The 24,693-nt window shown below is 42.0% G+C and overlaps 1 long non-coding RNA gene across 2 annotated transcripts in view; it reads left to right on the plus strand.

Moving 5' to 3' along the window:
* The window catches only part of LOC145721178 (uncharacterized), a 29,415-nt gene extending 19,768 nt beyond the window's left edge, over window positions 1-9,647 (plus strand). For both annotated transcript variants that reach the window (XR_014144676.1, XR_014144675.1), the window contains 3 exons: window positions 3,941-4,025; window positions 5,619-5,762; window positions 5,857-9,647. This is a non-coding gene — a long non-coding RNA (uncharacterized LOC145721178). The remainder of the gene's footprint in view (window positions 1-3,940; window positions 4,026-5,618; window positions 5,763-5,856) is intronic.
* Window positions 9,648-24,693: the final 15,046 nt, after the last annotated feature.

Here is a 24,693-nt window from a genome sequence, read left to right on the forward strand (position 1 = left end):
ACATACACCTGGGGAGGACTCTGTACCAGGGACAGGAAAGTACAAGGAGCTCAACACGGGTGGGTGTCCCTGGAAGTTATCCTGGACTTGCCTCCCTTCACTCAGCAGTGACCTCTAAGATGGGGCCAGGTCCCTTTCTAACTGCCTGGCACCACGCCTGGTAATCAGAGGAAGACCAGCAATGCAGTATCACTCCAGACCTACCCGATGTGCAAAGATCAAGAAGTCTGAGGGGACCGAGTGTCTCCGAGGACGTGGAGAATCAGGGTTGCTGAGACACTGTGGAGGGATTGCAAATCCCTTTTGGGAGTAGAAGAAAATACCAGGTGAAGTTAAAAATGCTCGTTTCTTTCACCCTGAAATCCCACTTACAGTGTAAGCCTGGAGAAATTTCTGCCCAAGGGCATGTGAATGCGCAGATATTTGTTGCATCATTGGTGATGACAGCGAAGAACTTCCTAGAACCTGGACATCCATCAATAGGTCAAATAAATCATAAAATATCCTTATGAAGAATGGTGTACTGCTGTGGGCTTCCACACATTTGTTCATATTCTCCTTAATGGGATTTTGGTTTTTTATTTTTTTAAAAGATTTTATTTATTTATTTATTTATTTAAGAGAGAGAGCGAGAGAACGTGAGAGAGAGAGAGCACAAGCAGAGGGGAGGGGTAGAGGGAGAAGCAGACTCCCCGCTGAGCAGGGAGCCCCACGCGGGGCTCGATCCCAGGACTCTGGGATCATGACCTGAGCCGAAGGCAGAGGCTTCACTGACTGAGCCACCCAGGCGCCCTTTAATGGGATTTTGTAAAACTATGTCCCCCTCCGATATTTTTAATTTGACATCTGAAATAGCTCATGTTAAGTTTAACAAGCTGAAGAGGTCATTTCTAGGGCACTATAAATACAGACATTTGAAAACACACCTCTTGCATTACTCTTTTGACGATATCCAGTGGCATCTGAATGGGTTGATTGGATGTATTTTACGATCCATTTTTAAAAACACACGAAGAAACTCCTTGTTTCATAGACATTTTTTAATTATTTGGGACCATTATGATGAAAGATTCACAGCAAGTGCATTACTTTAACTATTTCCTACCCCGTATTGAATGACTATAAAAAAAAATCAAATAATGTGTCTGAAAAGGTAGGAATAGAAAAAATGAAAGCTGGAGGAATATTTGGACCTACTGGAGTTGCAAGAGCCAGCAGGAGATCATAGTAAGCTTTAAAAGTTAATCTTTTTTTTCTTTTTAAAGATTTTATTTATTTATTTGACAGAGAGAGACAGCTAGAGAGGGAACACAAGCAGGGGGAGTGGGAGAGGGAGAAGCAGGGTCCCGGCTGAGCAGGAAGCCTGATGTGGGGCTTGATCCCAGGACACTGGGATCATGACCCAAGCCGAAGGCAGATGCTCAATGACTGAGCCACCCAGGCGCCCCGTTGAAGGTTAATCTTAATAAATTGCAAAATGGAAGTAAACAGTCTGGAAAACAAAAAATCATTTAGATATGGTACTTTAATAAAGGATGAAATGGAAATAAACAGCCTGGAAAACAAAAAATCATTTAGATATGGTACTTTAATAAAGGATGAAATGGAAATAAACAGTCTGGAAAACAAAAAATCATTTAGATATGGTACTTTAATAAATGATTTCATAAAAAGAACCACTGTTCTTAGCTTTATAAAAAGAAGTGTTTCAACTATTAAAGTCAACATGAATGCAGTGAATGATAAATTGCTTGAACTTAGTTGTAGATGAATCTATGAAAAGGAGGAAAAAGACATGATAGGAACAAGAAAATGATGTATAACAATTTGGGAAAACTTTATCAATTTCAAGATTAGAACTACTAGCCTGTTTATGAAATTGTATGTGAATGTATGTCATTTAAGAACAAAGTATGAAAAAACTTGAAAACTTTTGAGTTATTCCAACTTACCGAATCCTGAAACTTGGCCCGTGAGGTTTCCAGAGTTTATGGATTGAGGGTGAAGAAAAAATTAATAAATTAAGCCAGTTAATTAAAATGACATTTCAAGAAAATGTTTATGACAAAAATGTTGAATTTTTTAAAAATCTCAGGCAGTTAAAGGTAGCTAGAAACAATTGTAATGTAATTGCTGTTAGTTCAGTAGAAGTTGAGAGAGGATTCAGCATCAATATCATTGATGTTAAGAGAAAATCTCTAGTTATGGAGACTACAGATAATCTAATAACTATCCCCTTACTAGAAATCTTTGGAAAAATTTGATGCTGTTAACAATAATTTTTTAAATGGTAAATCAGCTTAACTCATACAAATATTAGATGAATCCCTGTCAAAGTTTATTTAACTGATTAACTTATGAAGAAACCAGTAAGATGTTACAATCCGCTCAAAGGAGAATTCAGAAAACACACTAGTAGAAAATAAAAAATGCTGAAATAAATAAAAGGGCAAATTGATGCAAAACAGGTCAATATAACCAAGGCAATAGTCTATCATATCTCCATAGGAGATGTTCATTTGCATTTCTGTGCACAAAGATCAGTTATATTACTATCAGTTTCTACAACATACAAAGCTGCGAACTAGCTCAAAAACAAGGGTGCGTATAAGCCAGAAGGACTGGAGACACCAGTATTCTCTTCTTGCCCATTTCCAATTTCTTACAATTTTTCCCGACAGTGTCATTCCTCATGTCCAGTGACAGCCCAGAACTCAGACCTGCTGGTCCTGCTGGTGGTGTCATATGCCTAGTTATAGGCATGCCTAAAAAACAAACAAAAATTGTACCGGCAATTTCCAAACATAGCAAATGATTTTGATATTACCAGACCAATCTGATGAATGATCTATGTTACAACTTACCAGTTCGTAACCATTTTATAAAAATATATATATTTGAGATTTAAAACGCATGTTTAAAATGTTTATATATTTCATAAAATGTTATATATTATACGTACTATAAGTTTTATATTGGGATTTACATATTTCTATTATTCGTATATTTATGATTATATATTTCTATTACTGTGACATTATCACAGTTTTTGGATCTGCGTCCTGCATCTACACACACAAATACATACATTCGTGGAGGTAAGAACTGGATACAATGCAGAGAAATGCCAGGGAGAAGGAAGGCTTCCACATCTGGGCAGATTATAATGAAATATGGCTCTCACTTGTAAATAGAGAGACGTTTGTTTACATGAAATCTGTAAATCACAAACAACATGGTCGGTCTCAATGTAGACTTGTTTCCCCTCAGTCAGTGGTATCACCATTTACCCAGTGGTTCACGTCCAAAATCCAGGTGTCATCTTGGATTCTTCTCTCTCACACTCCACAACGAATCCATCCAAAACCCCTGTCAGTTCTCCTTCGAAAATATGCTCATTTCCCCTCCCTTCTTCAGAATAGGGCGCTTTTCTCCATCTCCGTCTCCATCTGGCCTCTCTCCTGGGCAGGCACAGTGGTCTCCTAACAGCCTCTGACTCCTTGCTTTCCCCGCTATGATCCATTCCTTGCTCTGCAGCCAAGGCGACCCTTAAAACAGCAAATCAGAGGTCATAGTTCCCCTGCTTATACTCGTCAGTGGCTCCTCTTATACCTGGAGTAGTCTAAACTCCCTCCCTTATCCAATAAAACTAAAAAATCTGGGCCACATCTGTTTCATATCCATTTAAAATGATAAACCTTCTCCCCTACCCCAGCACTGCCCAGCCCCTCCCTGATCTATCTTTCCATGGAACTTATCACATCATACATTATATTATGCTACATAATAGTAGACTTGGTACCTCTCTCTATATTATACTCTTCAGGTAGTTAGTTTATTATTTGTCTTCCTTAGCAACAAAGTATAAGCATGAGATCAGGGATATTTGAGCATTTTATTCTTTTTTTTTTTTTTAAGATTTTATTTATTCATTTGACAGAGAGAGAGAGCACACAAGCAGGGGGAGAAGCAGGCTCTCCACTGAGCTGTAATGGACAAAGTCAAGAGAAGGAAGAGAATGGAAGGTAAGTGAGATTTTGGAATGTTGACAATGAGAACAGCCAGAGGCTGGGACAGACACTGGGGAGGACGATCAGGTTTCGAGGAAAGGCATGAGCTTGGTAAGTTTCCGGAAAGTAAGCAGGTGGCCCTTCCAGCAGCAGGCAGGGGTGGGAGGCCATGCCACATCTGGGCAGGTGGCGAGCCCGTCACGGCACCTAACGCTTCTGTCTGGTCGGTACGAGGCACTTCACGTGTGCTAATTCATGCAGTCCTCCCCAGATCCCCTGCCGGATGAGGACACCAAGCCCTAGGAGGTTAAGTGACTTCTCCAGGGTCACGTAAGACGGTAATCGGGGAGTTTCCCTCTGGCCTGGTGCCTCCACTCCTCACCCACATACAACACCACAAGCTTTGGCCAAGTACTCTGGACTTGGAATTTGAGTCCAAACCATAATCCAATAGAACTTTTAAAAAATGTATTCAGGGGCACCTGGGTGGCTCAGTCGGTCAAGCATCTGACTCTTGGTTTTGGCTTGGGTCCTGGAATCGAGCCCCACATCAGGCTCCATGCTCAGCATGGAGTCTGCTTGTCCCTCTCCCTCCCCCTCTGCCCATCCCCCCTCATGCTCTCTCAAATAAATAAATAAAATATTTATTTAGCCACCTTCCCTGAGCCTTGGAGCCCAAGAACCATGTCACCTCTGACCCATTCACCCAAGAATCCATGCAGAGAACCAAGTTCCTGCAATAGTGTACAATGATGCCCACATACCGTGTTTTGTATAAGCCACCCCAATCCACTCCCCAAAAACCGTGCCCATTTTTAAGAGACCAATGGCACTGTGTGGCTCTTACGTGAAAATCCTGCTTCAAATGAACCAATGGTAAGATCTGAGCACTGATAATAGATAATATATAACCAGGGATTCTGGTTAATTATTTGGTGTGATAATGCAGTAATTTTTTTTAAAAGGTCTTTATCCTTTAGAGATATACACTGAAAAATTTACTGATGACATAATACCTGGGAGTCGCATCACGTGATTGAGGGGAAGGCATTGAGGGTTGTTGAAGCCTCGCGATGGGCACATGAGGATTGAGACACTCCTCTCTTATTTTTATATGTGTTCAAGATTTCTCATAATAAAACATTTGCCAACTGTTTCAACAGTTTTTAAAACAAATGGACACTGTGCTTTCCCTACGTTCACGCTTAATTTCTGCCAGTTGAGCTCACGGAGTCTTGGCCAGAGTATTTCGTTCTGTGCCCTCCTCCGAGGATGCTGTTCTGGGGGTCCCGTTGCTACGAGCCGCCTTTGCCCACTTCTTTAATCTGCCAGTAACTTTTCTTCTTTAGTGAGAATATTCTTCTCAAATTGCCCCCAACTAATCAGAGAAAAGACATCAATTTTCCTTTCTATCCTTCCTGGCTTTCCTTAACTCCTTTTTCAACATGAGAAAGGAGACAAAAATGGGAAGAATTATAGTTGCCACACAAAATGGGGAACGTCTATGTGCTGCTGGCTTTTCTAGTCAGAACGGAGGGATTTTCCACTTTATTCTTTAAAAAAAAAAGACCACCTGTCTCCCTTCTAAAAAATGTTATCCACTGCTAGGTACTGCTCAAGATTTATCCAGTGGGTACTCCGATGTGTTCCCCAGAAACTTTATTGTCTCAGCTGTAAACTATTTTGGAAACCAGAGCCCTTCGGACTTCTAAAGGAGCTCGATCCTTCTAGCATATCCCTCTTGAAAATGAGGTAAGCAGAAAACCTAAGAGATTTTATTTTGTTTTTATTACAATCTCTAAAAATATACTCATCACAAAAATTAACATTTTCAAACTCTTCCCAGGAATCGAACAAGACAGTTGCTGCTTGGTCCCGGGCAAACGTGGATTGAAGGTGCCCATCATGATCTCCGTGTTTCTCTGGGGATGGAGGGCGACTGACAGCCGTGTAGTATTAGTACAATGGTATCAACATGGAGCCTGTATTTGAAATTTTGTTTCCCATCCTGCCTTGAGAACATTTTTTGCTTTTTTCACAGGATCTGGACAGTGGAGATCGGGAAAGGTTTAACATATGATCATTCATAACAACTTGGCTTATTGCAAGAAGGGGGGAAATATTCATAGATGAAACATTAGAAGTGTTAAAAATGCAGGTGCATTGACTGCCAGAATCACATCACAGGAGCTAATGTTCCCAAACTCCTAACCTCAAAACCCAGACAAAATATTCAGTGCACTGCACTAGAAACTTCTGTCCTGGGACTATTATTACCCTTTGCATTCTGGAGGACAAGTGGGACGGGCATAAATCTGTCCCTTTCCCCTTTCAACGACTGAATGTTGCTTCTGTTCGAGTCCGCTGCTTTCACCACGTTCCCGGGCTCCGCACAGAAACGGGTTGTGCGGAGCTTCGTGAGCGAATATCGAGGCGCCATGGAGACATGCTGCCATAAAAGTGTCTTCTCTCATTTTCAAGGTAAACAAATGTTATTGCCACCAGGAAATAGACCACATGAAAAGAAACGTCGGGAACCTGGAAGAGCTGCCCAGGCAGTAATTCTTTTCAGTTTCCAAGTTCATTACCCTCATTAACTCAAGTCAATGGGACAGAACAAAAGGCTTCTCAAAAGCCCCATAAACATGACGCATACATATTTTAAATCTCCAGCTATAAAATAATGAAGCTGATTTTTCTTCTTGCTCACGGTGCCCGTCCAGTTTTTCCCTTATGATAAGTGTGCCTTGTAATATAGTCCTTGCATCCTGTGTTACAAAGTACTATCTTGAACTCACTGATGGTTGGTGGGGGGGGGGCATGGAAGGCAAACAGCCATAACGCTGACTTTCCCTGTTTAGACTGTAGGAGGTGGCAGGTGTCACAGGGAACTTGTTGAGAAACATGCATGTCTGCAGGTGGAAGGTTAAGCCCTGTGAAGGTGCAAGGGTCCCCACTTCTGTGAAATTTCTGCGGGTCTGGGGGTCTGGCACATGCTGGGACTTCCCCTCCAATGTGAAGGGATGGCTGCTGCGCTTCGGGTCCCCTGCCATCAGATATGGAAGATGCACATGCTTGGGTTTTGGAGGCCACCTATGGCATATTTGGATGACCTGTTCTTGCCGATTTACTGGGTGACTCAAAAAGCCACCAGCTTCGGGCGCCTGGGTGGCTCAGTCGTTAAGCGTCTGCCTTCGGCTCAGGTCATGATCCCAGGGTCCTGGGATCGAGTCCCACATCAGGGCTCCCTGCTCTGCGGGAAGCCTGCTTCTCCCTGTCCCGCTCCCCCTGCTTGTGTTCCTGCTCTCGCTATATCTCTCTCTGTCAAAAAAATAAATAAAATCTAAAAAAAAAAAAAATTATAAAAAAAAAAAAAGCCACCAGCTTGGAGAGTGAGAGAAGGCTCTTGAGCAGGGCCAGGCTACAGTTCAGTGGCTCTGACCCTCAGAGTCCACGGCCCACCCTCCTACCGTCAGGAGTCGCTGGTGGCTCTCTAAGATGCTGTGATGGTTTATTTTACATGTCAACTTGGATGGCCCATGGTGTGCCTGGTTATTTGGTCAAACGTTATTCTGGGTGTGTCTGTAAGGACTGTTTCTGGATGAGATTAACATTGGAATCAGTAGACTGAGGAAGGAAGAGTGCCCTCCCCAATGTGGGTGGGCCCTATCTAATCAGTTGAGGGCCTGAAGAGAACAGAAACGCTGACACTCATGAGTAAGGGGGAACTTCTCCTGCCTGATGGCCTTGACCTGGGACATTGGTCTTTTTCCAGCCTTTGGACTCAAACTGAAACATTGGCTTTTCCTGGGTCTTGAGCCTGCTGGCATATGGACTGAAAATTTCACCATCAGCTCTCCTGGGGCTCTGGCTTGCTGACTGAAATCTTGGGACTTCTCAGTGAGCCAACGCCTTATAATAAGATAAGAGAGAGAGAGAGAGGAGATATTTATATTTATATATAAAGGTTCTGTTTCTCTGGAGATTCCTGACTGATACGGATGGGGAAATGATCCTCTGAAGCTCAGACATGGCATTGTGAGTTGGGAGTCAAGAGCCTATGAAGCTCTCTATCCTTCAGGAGGTAGGACGTCCAACCCCCATCCAGAGGTCCATGCTCGATGCTTTTCTCCTTGTGGCTGAAATATGTATGTCTGGGGACCCCAGGATGGAGGTGGGAGTGATGCCTTTCTTGGTGGCACCCCATGTTTTCTTCCTATCCCCTCTGTGGCCATGGCTCTGTTGGTTTAGGGGTTTTAGTTTCCAGACACAGTAATGGTTCTACCCTGAGACTCTCCCAGGCGATTTTTGACATCTTATGCCTTTGGACAAATAGATTTCCCCCTCCCAAAGTGGGCAGGTTTCTAATATTGGCTGACATGATGGATCCTGTTGAGGGGAATCAGGTTGCTGCCACAAGTGTGGGGGTGGGGGGGGCTTGTGGCCCTGAGTCTGCGAGCTAAAACTCTTCCCCCTGCCAGAGGCAAACACTGATGGGGGGGCGCAGCCCTGCACAGGACAGTCTCCACACTCCTGCTACTGGAGGCCCCACTGCCTCCCATCATGCACTCATCCCACATTACGTATATTGGCTATTAAATTTCTGAAGAGGGTTTTACAATTTTGCTTTTGACATTATTATTCATTTGATGTTCTGTCTTCTCCGTCTTTTTTGTGGCCAATATTTCTTTCAAATTTTAATCATGTCCAAAGATGCTTGAAATGTTTGTAGGCTCGGGGCGCCTGGGTGGCTCAGTCGATTAAGCATCTGACTCCGGCTCAGGTCATGATCTCAGGGTCCTGGGATGGAGCCCCAGATCGGGCTCTCTGCTCAGTGGGGAGCCTTCTTCTCCCTCTCCCTCTGCCTGCTGCTCCCCCTGCTTGTGCTCTCTCTCTGTCAAATAAATAAATAAAATCTTGAAAAATAAATAAATAGGGGTGCCTGGGTGGCTCAGTCGTTAAGCGTCTGCCTTCGTCTCAGGTCATGATCCCAGGGTCCTGGGATCCAGCCCCACATTGGGCTCCCTGCTCGGCGGGAAGCCTGCTTCTCCCTCTCCCACTCCCCCTGCTTGTGTTCCCTCTCTCGCTGTGTCTCTCTCTGTCAAATAAATAAAAAAATCTTAAAAAATAAAAATAAATAAATAAATAATGCTCGTCGGCTCAAGGCATTGTGTGCCCAGAGGGTCTAATGGAAAAAAATAACGTAGTCCATCTAGAAGGACGACATGACCACAGGATCTGATCTGCCACAGTGAAGGTCTGAGTCCCCCCAACCGGCTCGGAATGGGGAGCCAGCCGGGGGAAGGTGCCGGGGGAAGGAAGAACAGGAGTGTGTCTGTGTGCCCATATGTGTGTGTGCTGGTTTCTAGTTAACTGACCTCTATTTTTCTTTGCTTTACGGTTACGTGTGTTATAGGTTTTAGGGGCTAAGTTTAACCTTTAATCCATAGTTTGCATTATGTCCACATGAGATCGTGGTAGAACCAGAAGAAGAGCAGACTTTCCTGCAGATCCTGAGTTTGAAGCTGGATACATTTGTGTATGAGTTATTGGGAGCTGGGTGATTTCCATTTGCATAGATAGTAATTGTATTCTATTTCAGGCATATCTGGAGTTATTTGTATATAAAGCAGGGTGTGTGGGCATTCGGCAGTCAGGGAGTGGACTAGAATGACTGTCTTGCTGCTGGCTTGGCATTCATGCTTTTTTCTTTCTTTCTTTCTTTTTTTTTTTTGAGAGAGAGAGTGTGAGTGGGGGTTGAGGGGCAGAGGGAGAGGGAGAGAGAGAATCTTAAGCTGGCTCCACGCCCATTGCAGAGGCCATGGTGGGGCTTGATCTCACAACCCCGAGATCATGACCTGAGCTGAAATCAAGAGTGGGACCCTTCACCGATGCGTCACCCAGGAGCCCCCCTGGTATTCCTTCTTCCCCCTTCTGATGCAGCATGCTAACACTGGTTGGAAACTTAGTCCTCTCTTATTGGATACAGTCTTGAAAAAACTGTCAGTTAAAATGCTCCTCCTTCCCCTGCAAAGGGCTGGATGCATGACATAAGTCAGATCAGTCAAATACTTTCTCCCTGAAATTGGAATCCCTAGCAGGATTACACCAAAGTTTCAAATGGCCGGAGCTATGTTGTCTCAGAAGGAACAGGCTGGGGAAATCGTCACTTTGTTCCTGTTCCTACATCTCTGCTCTTGTTCTGAGTCTGGTTCTTCCCCTCTGACTTTATCCTACGGGCTACTCCATGTCCTTCTAATAAATTCCACTGTGGTATAAATTGGCCAGAGCGTTGTCTCTGCAGTTGAACGCATGGCAGCAGGGACCACTACCCTGGGAGGGTGTGCGGTGAGAACGGGAGGGAAGAGGAGGGGGAGAGAGGAGCGGGCAACAATGAGGGGCAGCCCAGAGCCTGGAGGAAGGCGTGGAGAATCCAAGGCAGAGCCGCAGGGAGAGGTGATGGCCAGTGGGAGACTCCGGGCAGCAGGGTCAGAACCTGCTGGGAGGCCAGGGACTGATACGTGCCCACTGCATCTACTGATGGTTTCAGTGTGTACCTTGAGGACAGGTGGGCAAAGCTTGACTGCCGTGGGCTGAGGGGTCCGTGGAAGTGAGGGTAGACAATATCTTAGTTAAGATACAAGTTCGGCTGCTTTTGCATGGATCACAGTGGCTCAGACAACATGGGAGGGCTAATTCTCTCTCGTGTGAAGCCCAGCACCCCTTAGGTGGGTGGTTCTGTTCCATGAGGTCATCCTTTGACTGAGCTCCTCCTACAAGTCACTCTGCTGTCCCCAGGGTGTTTTTTACATCCATCTAACCAAAGCCAAGCAGTCAGGCAGTGAAGGAAAGAGATGGGGACGAGCTGGGGGAGCGCTGGCGTCCCGGGTCCACAGGGGCAATAGAAGGAGATATTGAGGGTATAAGAAAAGTCGATGATAAGAGAGGGAGAGCTTAGAGAAGGAGGGGCCATAGGTCAGTGTGCAGAGAACTTGACCTTGGATAGGAGGATGGAAAGGGGGAAAAGATAGAAGAAAATACAAAGGGGTTTGTGGGCTTGATGGCTGGTAGCAGAGAGCATCTGTTGGCCACCATTTGCTGTATAAAATAGGAAACCAAGTCTCCTGCTAAAATCAAGTGGGAAGGAGGGCAGCTGGGTGTCTGAGAGAGGGGAGACAGAAATAGTCCTTGCTGGGGGGGCTGGGCAGGTGAGCATGATGGAGATCGCTTGGCAAGATCCAAGAGTACAGGGGAAGTTGGTGAGTGGCACCCCAATCTTGGTGGCTGGGAGATTTCTCCGGTCAGGGGTGCTAAGCAAATCAGGTACAGGATTAGGTTTCTCCCATCCAAGTTCCTATGGGGGAAAGAAACGAGGATGCCTTTATTGGAATGATCACATAAGCATTTCAATTTGTCTCCTAAAACACAGCACAGAAAAACAATCCCCGTTTTTGCAATACTGGGTCTGGGGAACAGTACTGGTGAGAATCAATGCTTCCATAAAGTCAAACTTCTATTGGTTGTTACTCAGACCTTTGAAACGAATGCACACATCTTCTGAACGACTGGCATCATTCATTAGTGTGACGAGAAGAAAGAGCCTTCGTTACGATCAGAAAGCTGTTGAGAGATGAGCAATGTCCAGCTTGCGGGCTCCATGCCGCGGAGGCGGGAAGGCTGGCCGCCCGTGTGGCAATGGGCACGCAGGAAGCATGCGACTGCCCATCCTGGGTCACCAGTAATGGGTGAGCATCACGGGTAAAGAGTTTTATGGGTCATAATAGTTTTCTGTAAATGAAAATTGCTCCTCCTTGCCGGGCAATGGAGTTATGTTTGACTTAATCCAGGAAAGTCTTATTCATCTGAACTATGACACACATGAGTCAATAAGTGAGTGTCACCCGGAGACTTAACGAGGCACTGTTACCCTTTCAGTCCTAGGATGGTCGCTTCCAGAGGTGTTTGGAGGTTGGCTGTGCTGTTTCGACCATCTCCGGGTGAAGCTGATGGGGTGACTGGTGGAGGACGGGGGTGGGACAAGGTCTTCCATAGGCTTTTCGCCGATTTCACCAAGCTCAGCAGCTACATGTCAAAGGCAGCCCAGAGATTTTCATTTTCCCCTGTGAGCCTCTCATTTACTCAGTGGTTTCCATGAAAGACCAAGTTCTTAAGAAGCGATTATTACAGTAATATTAATAATAACAGTGATGACATTTTCCCTCTAAAGGATGTTCGCAGTTGGGGCTTCTGTGATTTTCCACAGGGACACTAGCCAGGGAAAAGGAAAGCTTCCATTCGCTTTTAAATGTACCCTGGAGTCCACGTATGTTCATGAACTCAAGACTGTGTTGGGTCGCATGGGAGCTCTTCCTCAAAACGTTCAGAACAGCAAAAACATTATCTTGTGAAACAAGGAAAGACACAAATTTAAGTTTAAACCAAAAGGGAGAAGGATTCCCTGAGAGTCCCAGCACAGCAGGTGTTCTGGGATCCCTTGGGTGGGCACCCCAAGGGTCTCCCAGGAGCTCCGAGCTACCCTCTCGCGTTCTTCTTCAAGGGCCATGTGCTGATGAACACAGCACTCTGCATTTGTATGGTGGAGCATCTCAACACAGTGCCCCAGAGCCAGCAGGGAGCTCTGTCAGGGGAAAAGCAACTTTCCCTGTTTTAATATGGATGAATTGATCCTTGGGCGTTTCTTTCTTCGGGAGAATCAGACAGATTGCATCAAGTTTCTGAGTGGAGAGTGGAAATTATGCGTCTGTGGAGTGTGGATTAAGCTATTTGCTGGACGTTATATATTTCCCTGCCTGCATTAACAGTACAAATGAGTCATAAATACCACAGAGATATGTGTAGATTTTTAAACATTAACTTGGGATTTGAAAGTTAGAATAATTAGCCTCAGAATAAATGTATAGAATATGAGATTCTATTTTAAATGTGTGTCAATGCCACTGAGTCCTCCGTTTATGTGCGTCTCTACATGTGGTTAACAGGAGAAACTAGTTGAGGGAAGAATGAGCGTGTTTATGATAACTTAGCTCCTAGGTTTCAAGATTAGTTTGCTGTCAAGACAGATTTTAATCCTTTCATTTTATTCTTCCATCATTTATAATCAAGTCTTTGCTGGTGGTCTGAACTTCTCACCCTTGACAGACACACACCCAGAAGCAAAAACAAAGCAAACTTAGTTAAATATGACATATTCCCTGGTCGTAATGAAATTCTAAGCTCCCCATATCCATTTTGATAATAATGGTCATTCCTTTCAAAATAGGGATCCATACTTTCCACTAGGCTGGCAATTTTGAAGATTTGCATCAAAAATTTTTTTTAAGTATCTCCATGTATCAGGCACTTCTGGCTTCCACTTCCGATCCTCTCCACCTCCCCTCCTACTCCACCCAGGTGGTTCTGAGCTGACTTCTATCGGCTTTGTGGGCTGGGGAGCAGCCCTACCTCAAGCCTGAGTGGGGTGTCTCTGGTAGCAGGTGATGCGGAGGGGGGTGCCTATCAGCACTGACCCCCCCACACACACCGTCCAACCCAGAGGTGTGGGGAGATGGAGGCGTGGTCTACCCCTGATCAATGGTGGGCAGGAGCTGGCAAGTACATGTCCTCCCCAGGAGGACAGTTCTGAGACTCATTTCATGAGGCTCCTCAGAGAGTCCCACCAGACAGAGCCCCCTGGCCAACTGGGTAACACATCCTTGACTCGGCTTCCCTCCCTTTTATCTCTGCTTCTCTGACCCTTCCTGCTGCTTCCTGGGTTTACACTCCCAAGTAAACATTTCTCCGGCTCTGCTGTTGAGGGAACCCAGATCAAGAGTAATATGAGTTTATATCAAGAAAAATCCCCCCCACACTTAATTATTACCACTGACATTCTAATTTCCTACCCACAGAAATTAAATTTTAATAGTCCTTTCCTTTACAGTTTTATCAATTAAGCTTCCCTGTCTCATAATGACACCTGCTGGAATTGTGCTGGTAATGATTAAATAGCGTATCTACCCGTGAGCCACAGGGGCAGGGAAGGGCAGTGGAAGGGAAATGGACTTTGAGTTTCCATTCCAGCCCCACCTCTTACTAACTGTGTGACTTTGGGCAAATCACTTAACCTCTCTGGGCCTCATTTGTGAAATGACCTTATACCATAAAAGTACAAAATTAATGACAAATAAAAAAAGAAAGGACCTTTCACCTGGAAGTGTAAACACTTCTGTTAAGTCAATGAAGAAGCATAAAATGAAATTGCGGGATGTTTCGAAAATAACAACCAAGAAAACATAACATATCAAAATGTCTGTGACAGAAAGCTAAAACCTGGAGCAAAATTGTAACATTGAACACCCATAACAGTAAACATGAAAACATGGAAAGGAATGAGTGAAACACCCACTGAAAAATAAGAGACAGACACACAGGACAGACAAATGTTTACCTTTTGAAAATTCAAAGAAAATTAATAACCCACCCACTGGAAAATTGCTCATGGGAAAAAAAGATAAGAAAAAAAATAAACAACACAGAGGATGAAAAAAGGACAAAACTACAAATCAGCAGAAATGTAAAATATAGAAAGACAATATTATAAAAATGTCATGCCAAAGAAGATGAATACTGAGATTAATGGGCAAATTTCTGGAAAAATTACGGCTTGTCAACACTGACTGGAGAGGAAATAGAAAACCCAATCCTCCCTAAGTTGATTTACGGCACAACCCCAATGAGACTCTCATGTTGGTTTCTGAAGCTGTTGATTATAATGTCATGAAGAAGAACAAACAAGCAAAGAAAAACCAGGAAAAGAAATGCAGTGTTGGGGCGACCTGAGTGGCTCAGTTGGTTAAGTGACCGACTTGTGATTTCAGCTCAGTGATCTCATGGGTCATGGGATCGAGCCCCATGTCAGACTTCCCACTCAGTGGGGAGTCTCTCAAGATTCTCTCTCTTCCTCTCACTCTGCCCCTCTCCCTGCTTATACACTCTCTCTCAAGTAAATAAATCTTAAAAAAGAAATGCAGTGTTGGGAGTTTGACTAGCACATCCAGATATTAAAGCACATTATAAAGCCCCTATAATGAAAACAATGTGGTGTCAGTATGAACATATATATATAGACAAATCAAACAGAATAGAAAATCCAGAAATAGACCCAAATGAATATAGAAATTTAGTATAGATTAAGGTAGCATCTCAAATCAGTGGAAGAATTTGATATATGTTATTGAGATACCTGAAGGTATATGAAAAAATATATATAATTAAGCCCATTCCCACATCATATATATTCCACACACCAGAATATATTCCTAATGGATCATAGATTTAGATGTAAAATGAGGAAAACATGGGGAAGTTTCTTTATGAATTAGTTTTAACCAAGAAACTTTCTAACTATAACTCAAATCCCAGAAGCAATAAAAGGATTGATTAATGCGTTTATATAAAAGTGATAAAATTTGCATGGCCAAAAGCATCATAAGCCAAGTAAAAACACAAACAACAAAGTTCAGGAAGCTTTATAGTTTTTATTGCAGACAAATGGATTAATACATTAAGTTAAGCCACCTGAAATTGCTGGTATTTAACCATTTTGACCTAAAGAAATAGCAATTTCATACAGTTCATTTTAATACCTAATACGTAAAAAACTTCTAGAAATAAAATGGGCAATATCCACATAGAAGAATGACTAGAGGTATGAACACACAATGCACAGACTAAAAATGCAAGTGGCTGTATTTCCTGTAGAAATACACTGCCAAGACCCCCAAATGATACAGGCAAAACCAATTTTGTACAGTACTCTGTGTAACAGCAAAAAACTAAAGAAACTCGGGCGCCTGGGTGGCTCAGTTGGTTAAGCGACTGCCTTCGGCTCAGGTCATGATCCCAGGGTCCTGGGATCGAGTCCCACATCGGGCTCCCAGCTCAGCGGGGAGCCTGCTTCTCCGTCTGACCCTCTCCTCTCTCATGCTGTTTCTCTCTCGCTCGCTCTCTAATAAATAAATAAATAAAATCTTTAAAAACAAAACAAACAAACAAAAAAACTAAAGAAACTCAAGTATCTTGATATCTGATAGAGTGAGTCCTCCAACTTTTTTGTCCTGGGATTACTTTGGATATTCTTATCTTTGCATTTTTATATACATGTTTGAATCTGTTTTTCAGTTTGAGCACGTGCACACACACACACACACACAGATATCCTGCTGAGATTTGCACTGGGATTACATTGAATCTGCAAACCAACTAGGGCAGAACTGACATCTTTACAAAATTATGTATTTCACCCATGAACATTTATTTAGGTCTTTTATTTTTTTAATTTAATTTATTTATTTTCAAAGTTTTTATTTAAATTCTAGTTAGTTGTGTAATATTGACTTCAGGAGTAGAATTCAGTGGTTCATCACTTACATACAACACCCAGTGCTCATCATAACAAGTGTCCTCCTTAATGCCCATTACTCACCTAGCCCCTCCCCCACCCACCTCCCTCCAGCAACCCTCCGTTCGTTCTCTATTGTTAAGAGTCTCTTATGGTTTGCTTCCCTCTCTCTTTTTTCCCCCTTGCCCTATGTTCATCTGTTTTGTTTCTTAAATTCCACATATGAGTGAGAGTGTATGGTATTTATCTTTCTCTGACTTATTTCACTTAGCATAATACACTCTAGCTCCATCCACGTCATTGCAAATGGCAACAGAAATTAAAAAAAAAAATTATCCACTTCTCTATGTGGATATTGCCCATTTTTTGATGGCTGAGTAATATTCCATTATATATATAGACCACATCTTCTTTATCCATTCGTCTATCGATGGACATCTGGGCTCTTTCCATAGTTTGGCTATTGCTGATAATATTTGCTGCTAGTTAGGTCTTCTTTCATTAATCTCAATAATGTTCTGTAGTTTTCTGCATACAGATCATGAATTTCTTTTGTTAGGTTTTCTGTGTTTTTGATGTGCTTTGAAACTTGTAAATGCTATCTTATTTTTAAATTTCACTTTCTAGTTGTTAACAGAATAGAGAAATATTACTTTTTACCCTGATCTTGCATTCAGTGACCTTGCTAAAGTTTATTGGTGTATTTAAAATCTTTTCTACCCAACCAATCATGAGGTCTATGAATAACGACAGTCTACTTCCTGCTTTTGAATCTTCATATCATTTTTTTTTCTTGGTTTACTGAACTGGCTAGGACCTACAATATTTACTGTAGGGTTTTTGTACATACCCTTTATAATATTAAAGAAGTTCCTTCTTATTAACCAATTTGCTGACAATGTTCATCATGAATGGACATTAAATTTTATCAAATGATTTTTCTGCATATATTGAGATGATCCTATGACTTTTCCTTTTCTGATAAGGTAGTGAATTTGAATAGAAAGACCACCCTGCGTTCCTGAAACAAGCCCAGTTTGGTCGTGATATATTGACCTTTATATCTAATCACTGAAATTGGTTCTAGTTTAGGATTGTTGCTTAGGACTTTATAAACAATAATCACAAGAGAAATGTTTCTTTCTTTTAACACCCTCGTCAGGCTTTAGCACTGAGTTGATGCTGACAAAATGAGTCGGGAAATGTTCTTTCTTTTTTGATTGGTGTTTTATCTTCCCTAAATGTTCAAAAGAATTTACTGATGAAGTCGTCTGGGCCTGAAGTTTTTTTGTGGGAAGATTTAAAATGATGGATGCACTTTCTTTGATACCTACATTTGGGGTATTTTATTTTCTAGGAATTTTTTTCCTTAATTTTCAAGTTCATTGGCATAAAGTTATATATTTTTATCTTTTTAACATCTGTAGGAACTATAGCAATGGCCTCTGTTTCCCTCCAGATACTGGTTACTTGGGCATCCTCTCTTTTTTTCTTGACAATTCCTCCCACGTGAATCTTTTCAAAGAATCAGCTTGAGCTTTGCAGATTCTTGTTTTCACCTGTGTTTTCTATTTCATTAATGTTTGGCCTTACATTTATTGTTTATGTCCTTTGGTTTGGGGGCCTTAATTTTCCATTCTTTCTCTAACTTTTTTTATTTGGCTTTTTAGGTCATTGATTGTCAGTCCTTTCTTCTCTATGCCACACGCTCAATGAAGACTATAAGTCTTCCCTTCAACATGGTTTTAGGGTGTGTTATATTCATTTTCATTCAGTTCAAAATATGTTTCAAGTTGTTTGTAGTAAGCTTCCTTCTCTGACTCTAGTTATTTAAAAATAGATCATTTAATTTCCAAAGTCGGGGGGAGGGGGGGTTTTCTATTGACTTTTTGCTATTAATTTCCAGTTTAATTCCGCTATTTTCAGAGAACATTCTGTGTGCAGTTGAATCCTTTGATATGTGTTACAACTCGCATTGATCAATATTTGTCAGTGCCCCAGGTACACTTGAAAGGGATGTTGGAGACAGTTCTGTAACTATCAATTAGGTCAGATTTGTTAATTAGGTTAATAAAATCTTCTGTATCCTTAATGATTTTACCTTCTTTGTCAGTTCATTATGAAGAGAGGTGTGTTAAAATCTTCCACTGTAAAGGTGGATTTGTTTATTTCCCATAATTTTGTCAATATATTTTGGGATTGTTGTATTAAGTGCATTAAAATTTAGCATTTTTAAAATCTTCCTGATGGAATGACCCTTTTTTCATTAGGAAAGGTTCCTCTGTAACTGTAACAATTCTCCTTGACATAAAGTCTACTGTGCTTATTACAGCTGACTCTTTTTTTTTTTTTTAAGATTTTATTTATTTGCGAGAGAGAGAATGAGAGACAGAGAGCATGAGAGGGAGGAGGGGAGGAGGGAGAAGCAGACTCCCTGCTGAGCAGGGAGCCCGATGCGGAACTCGATCCCAGGACTCCAGGATCATGACCTGAGCCGAAGGCAGCCGCCCAACCAACCGAGCCACCCAGGCGCCCTTACAGCTAACTCTTGAAGAACTTGAGAGTTAGGAGTACGGACAACCCCACCCTGCCCTGTGCAGTAGAAAATCAATGCATAACTTTTGACTCCTCCCAAAAACTTAACTACTAATAGCCTACTGCTGACCAGAAGCCTTACTGATAAGATAAAGTCGATTGACACATATTTTGTATATGTATTATATACTGTATTCTCACAATAAAGTCAGCTAGAGAAAAGAAAATGTTATTAAGAGAATCATAAGGAAGGGAAAATACATTTACACTACTGGACTGTATTTCTTGAAAAGAAATCCGTGTGTGAATGGACCCGAACAGCTCAAACCCGTATTGTTCAAAGGGCACTTGTGTTAAAATAGCTACATCAGCTTTCTACAGTTAGCCTTTCCATGGTGTGTCTTTTTATATCCATTTTACTTCCAATTTTTCTATTTTGTTATATTTAAGGTGTGTCTCTTGGTAGCAGCATATAGTTGAAGGCTTTTCTTATCCAGTCTGATCATCTTATAATTAATGATGGTCTCTTAAGTGTGTATTTTGTCTTTTTACATTTGACATAATAATGGTATAACTGGGCTTAAATCTACCATCTTAACTATTCGTCCCACCTGTGTTCTTTTTTCTCCCTTTTGTTTTCTTCTTTTAATTCAGCTATTTTTTTATTATTTCTCCCTACCCCCCAATTAACTTGCTATACATTCTTATACTATTCTTTTGTTGGTTATCTTAGAGATTACATTTTGTAGCCTTTATTTATTAAAGTCTAATATAAGTTGTAATTTTACCCCTTCTCAGATAGGACAACACTTTGTATTTATCTTGTTCTCAACTTTTGTGCTCTTGTTGTCACATATTTTAATTCCACTTATATTTCCATATGTTTTGACCCCCCAATAACAAACCATTATTTACATATCATTATATAAAATACTATTATTTTATATATCAATATTCATTTAGATTTACCCCCAGTTTTACTCTTCTGAAGCTCTCCCTTCCCTCCTGTTTCTCCATGCTTCCTTCTCAAATAATTTTCCTTCTGCTAAAATAATCCTCTTTCATATTTCCCTTCATGTGGATCTGCTGATGGGAAATCATCTCAGCTTTTATTTGTCTTAATATGTCTTTATCTTGCTTTCATTTTTGAAACATATTTTCTCTGGGTATAGAAAAGAATTCAACACAATCCCTATCAAAATCCCAACTGCCTATTTTTTTTTTTAAATGAGAGAAGCCATATGGAATTTCAAAAGACCCAGAATAGCCAAAATAATCTTGAAAAAAAGAACAAAGATAGAGAACTTAGACCTCTCAATTTCAAAATCTGTCACAAAGCTACAGTAATCAAGACAGTGTGGTACTGAGATAGAATAGATATAAAGACCAATAAAACAGCATAGAGAGTCTAAAAATAAATTGACCGTACATCTATGGTCAATTAATTTTCAGCAACGGTGCCAAGACTATTCAATGGGGAAAGGATAATTTCTTCAACAAATGGTAAGTGCTGGGACAACTGGATATCTATGTGCAAAAAAATAAACTCAAACCCCTATCTCACACCTTATACAAAAATTAGCTCAAAAATGGATCAAAGATCTAACTGTTATGGCTAAAACTATAAAATTCTTAAGAGGGAAACATAGGTATGGATCTTCATCACCTTGGATTAAGCAACAGTTTCTTAGGATGACCAAAAGCACAATCAACCAAGGAAAAATAGATAATCTGGACATCATCAAAATCAAAAACTTCTGTGTATCAAAAGACTATAAAGACAGTGAAAAGACAATTGCCAAAAATGGGGGAGAATTTACAAAGTGTATATTGGATAAGAAAGGCTCTATGCTCCAGAATGTATTACAACTCAACGATTTAAAAATGGGCAAAGGACTTGAACAGACATTTCTCCAAAGAAGAATGGTCAACAAGCACATGAAAAGACACTTAATGTCATTAGTCATTAGGGAAATTAGTCATTATGCAAATCAATACAAAAAAAAAACAATGAGATACTAACTTCACATCTACTAGGATGGCTACATTTTTTAAAATAGAAAAAAAAAACAAGTATTGATGAGAATGTGGAGAAATTGGAACCTTCACACATTGTTAGTGGGAATATAAAATGAATGGTGCAGCCCCTTTGGAAAGGAAGCTGGCAATTCCTCAGAAGTTAAGTATAGAATTACCGTGTGGCCCATCAGTTCCACTCTTGGGTTTATATCCAAAATAATTGAAAACATACGCCCCCCCCCCACAAAAACTAATGCACAAATGTTCACAGCAGCATTATTCATAGTAGCCACAGAGTAGAAACAACCTAAATGTCCATAAGCTAATGAATGGATAGCTATGATGTGGAATATCATTCAGCCATAAGAAGGAATGAAGTGCTGATATCAGTCTCAAAGTGGGTGATTTTTGGAAACATTACCCTAAGTGAAAGAATCCAGCCAAGTGCTGAACGATTACATTGATAGGAAATGTTCAGACTAGACAAATCCATAGAGACAAAGAGTAGATTTTGGTTTCTAGGGGAAGTGGGGAAGGAAGAATGGGGAGGGACTGATAGTGGGTATGGGATTTCTTTTGGAGCAATGAAAATGTTTTGGAACTAGTCAGTGGTGATGGTTGCACAACCTTACAAATATACTAAAACCACTGAATTGTACACATTAATTAGGTGAGTTTTGTGGTCTGTAATTTGCATCTGAACTGAAAATTTTGAGAAAAAATCCTTACATTCCTTGGATATTTTCAATACGTTATTATATCAGTTGATTTTATTTAGGGTTTTGGTATATTCATTTACATGTGAGACTGACCTCTAATTTTCTTTTATAAAATTGATTGTCTTTTGCTTAAGTGTGTGTGTGTGTGTGTGTGTGTGTAAAAATCCCACATGAATGTAACGTAGGGGAGGAAGGACACTCCCTCTACCCTCCTAGTTTCCACTGCTGGGTCTATGAAATAAACAGACAATAGGCAGATTAACAGGAGAAAAGATATACAAATGTATTAATTTTTAGTATTACACACACACGGCATCACAGGGGAAAAAAGTGAGTACCCAGAAAGGAGGTAAGATTTGAAAGTGTATGTAGCATCTTAGTAGGGAAAGGGGAGCAGGAAGTGGGCATCTCAAGAGGGAATAAGTGATTTTCAGGAAAGAGGAAGGGGCCCTTGGGAGAACAGATGGAAGGTGTGATCGTTTGTGACAAAGTCTGTCTGGGTATGGTGTGGACTTCTGGTCTCCTCTCCCGGGACACGTGTCCCTCCTCCCTGGTTGATGGACTCCCGAGGGGCCAGGACAGCCGAGCCCCTTGAGGAGGACCTGCCTTCAGGTAGGAGAGGGAGGGTCCAGAGGAAGTTCCTCCCAGCATTTGCTGTTTTGCAGGTGCCTACGACTGAAAATAATCCTTGTATCAAAGTGGCACATTTTGGGGTAGCGTGTCCTGATCTCCTCCACTAACAATATACAAGATGGACTCTAACTAGGAATTATTAGTTTGCATCTACTTTCTTGTCATTGTTGTGAGTTTCTGGGTGGCAGGGGAGTGGGACAAATGCTGTGCTGAGCTCTCTCTTACTGTAATAATTTGGAGGATCTGCAATTTCACGCCCGAGAGTTTCCTCTCCTGTGTCCACGTGTGTCCCCAAGTTTGTCCCGTCGCTGTCCCAGCCAAGCCTTTCCCTGTTACATCAACCCACGCGGGGCTGGCAACTTTGCCATGTTAAGTCTGACTAATTTCGTCTGAGGTGCCGTTTTATTTGGAATTTTTATAAACTTATTTTGTTCATAGCTTCCGACTCACCCTGGGTCCCAACCTCCTCCACAAGGCAAATGGAAATGAAGCCTTTTATGACGCTTCCTTATTTTCAAACTGGAAAACTGGCAGCGATGGGGCTTAGAAGTGAGTCGGAAAGTCTGTGTCAGGCTGGCAACGTGACGCTTCTGAAGATGAGGGGTGTTTACAGGTTTTTTTTTATAAAAAGTGTCAGAGCTGGAGCTGTGAAGCCAGCATTCTGGGGGGGCAGGTGGACTTGAATTCTATCATGATTTGGTTACCTTATCTTCCTCCTGTCACTGTACTTCCAAAACTAATGTTCCCCCAATTTTCCTTTTCCAGAAAAATCCGGGATTAGAATGTCACAGAATTTCTAGGAAGCGTGGGGACCGCTGATGAAGTAGGTAGGATGGATTCGACCAGTCAGTGAAGGTGGAGAGAAAATGCCATAAAAGATGGTCAGCGTGGAACAAGGATGGAGAGGAAGCCCTTCCCTCACTTAGAACTGGTTTCTTGGGGGTGAGGACATCTGGACAAAAAGCAAAGGAGCTACAGCACTTCAGGCCGGCTCCTTCATTCACAGCGTGTCAAGCACCTGTTCTGAGTCCCAGGGACACAGGTGCACAGCTAGAGATCTGCTCCTGAAGTTCAAGGAGCTCACCAAGGTAGATGGATGGGGATACAAGGATCCACTCTGCAGGGCTGAGTAATGAGGCCCTCAAGTGGGTGAGTTGAGCTGCACGGGGGAGGATGGGCTCCCATGTGAGTGCTTCTCTGTGCCCTGACTGGGCCCGAGGCTGGAGAAGACAAAGCAGAAAACTCAGTAGACATGGTAAGCAGAGCCCAGGCAAGTCTTTAAGAGAGGCCTGAGTGAAGCCGGGTATATTCTTTTAAAACCACTCAATATGAGCTATGGGGAAATTAGCATCTATTGGTCTGCGGAATCATGCGGATTATGTTAAATGTTGGCAGGTTTATGAGATCAGGAGCTCACCGGTTAATCTCAAAGCACAGCTGACAGAAGGAAATGTCTATGGCAAACGACGTGAGAGATGTGCATAAACCCTCCAAAGATGATTTTTTTTTTAGCCAAATATTTTTTATAACATAGAAAGAACTGGGAGCTGCAGGTACTTACACAGGAGAAAATCAAGTTTGGAAGTGTGACATGGTCACACCAACCCGGGTAAGATGTTATTCCTGTGCTCTGAATGCTGAAGTCAGCTCATTGCCAGACTAGATCTGGTTCTAGTCATTATGCATAGAGAGACCCTTCCAGTTTTCGGAGAGCCTAGGGCGGTGGGCAAGGTGCCCAGCTATGCACTCAGTGGGGGACACTGCTTCCTGGAGGGCTTTCAGTGGTGTGTCGAGGAAGCAGATGCCGCTGCACCTATAAATGCGCTTGGTTAGGTGGGAGAAAAGTTTTAAGCAGAGATGTAGCAAAGCACACATAATTCACTGAGCTCATGGGGGGCTCTCTGAGAGCGGAACTCTGTGCCAGGAACGTCCAGATATGCACAGGGAATGGGGCTAGCGGAATGTCAAGGTGATTTTGTAACCAAGGATTCGGTGGTTGAGGAAATGGCCTTGTTTGATTCCTCCTCTATATGATGATTACGGTATTATGCTGACTGCTTGGAATTAGTTATACTATCTGTGAATATCATCAGAATAAAGTGGCATTGGGTCTGTTTGGGTTGAAAAGCTGAGAATCACTGGTGTCCTGGGACAAATAAGGGCCTCCAGGGGGCGAAGACAACTCGGTGATCTTTTGCTGGATTTGCTATTTAATGGGCAAGTGACGTCGTCTCTCCAGGTCCCAGGGTCCTTGTTTTGAAGTGTCAAGATTTTACTACATCATGTAGAGTCTTCCCATTTGGGACTTGATCATACAGGAGTGAAGTTGTCTGTAAGCCCCAAAGCCCTTGATCGTGATTGGAATATGATCAAAAAT

This window comes from Leptonychotes weddellii, chromosome 4 (genome assembly GCF_054177405.1).
Source record: "Leptonychotes weddellii isolate Sample4059 chromosome 4, ASM5417740v2, whole genome shotgun sequence".
In the NCBI taxonomy this organism is placed as follows: Eukaryota; Metazoa; Chordata; class Mammalia; order Carnivora; family Phocidae; genus Leptonychotes; species Leptonychotes weddellii.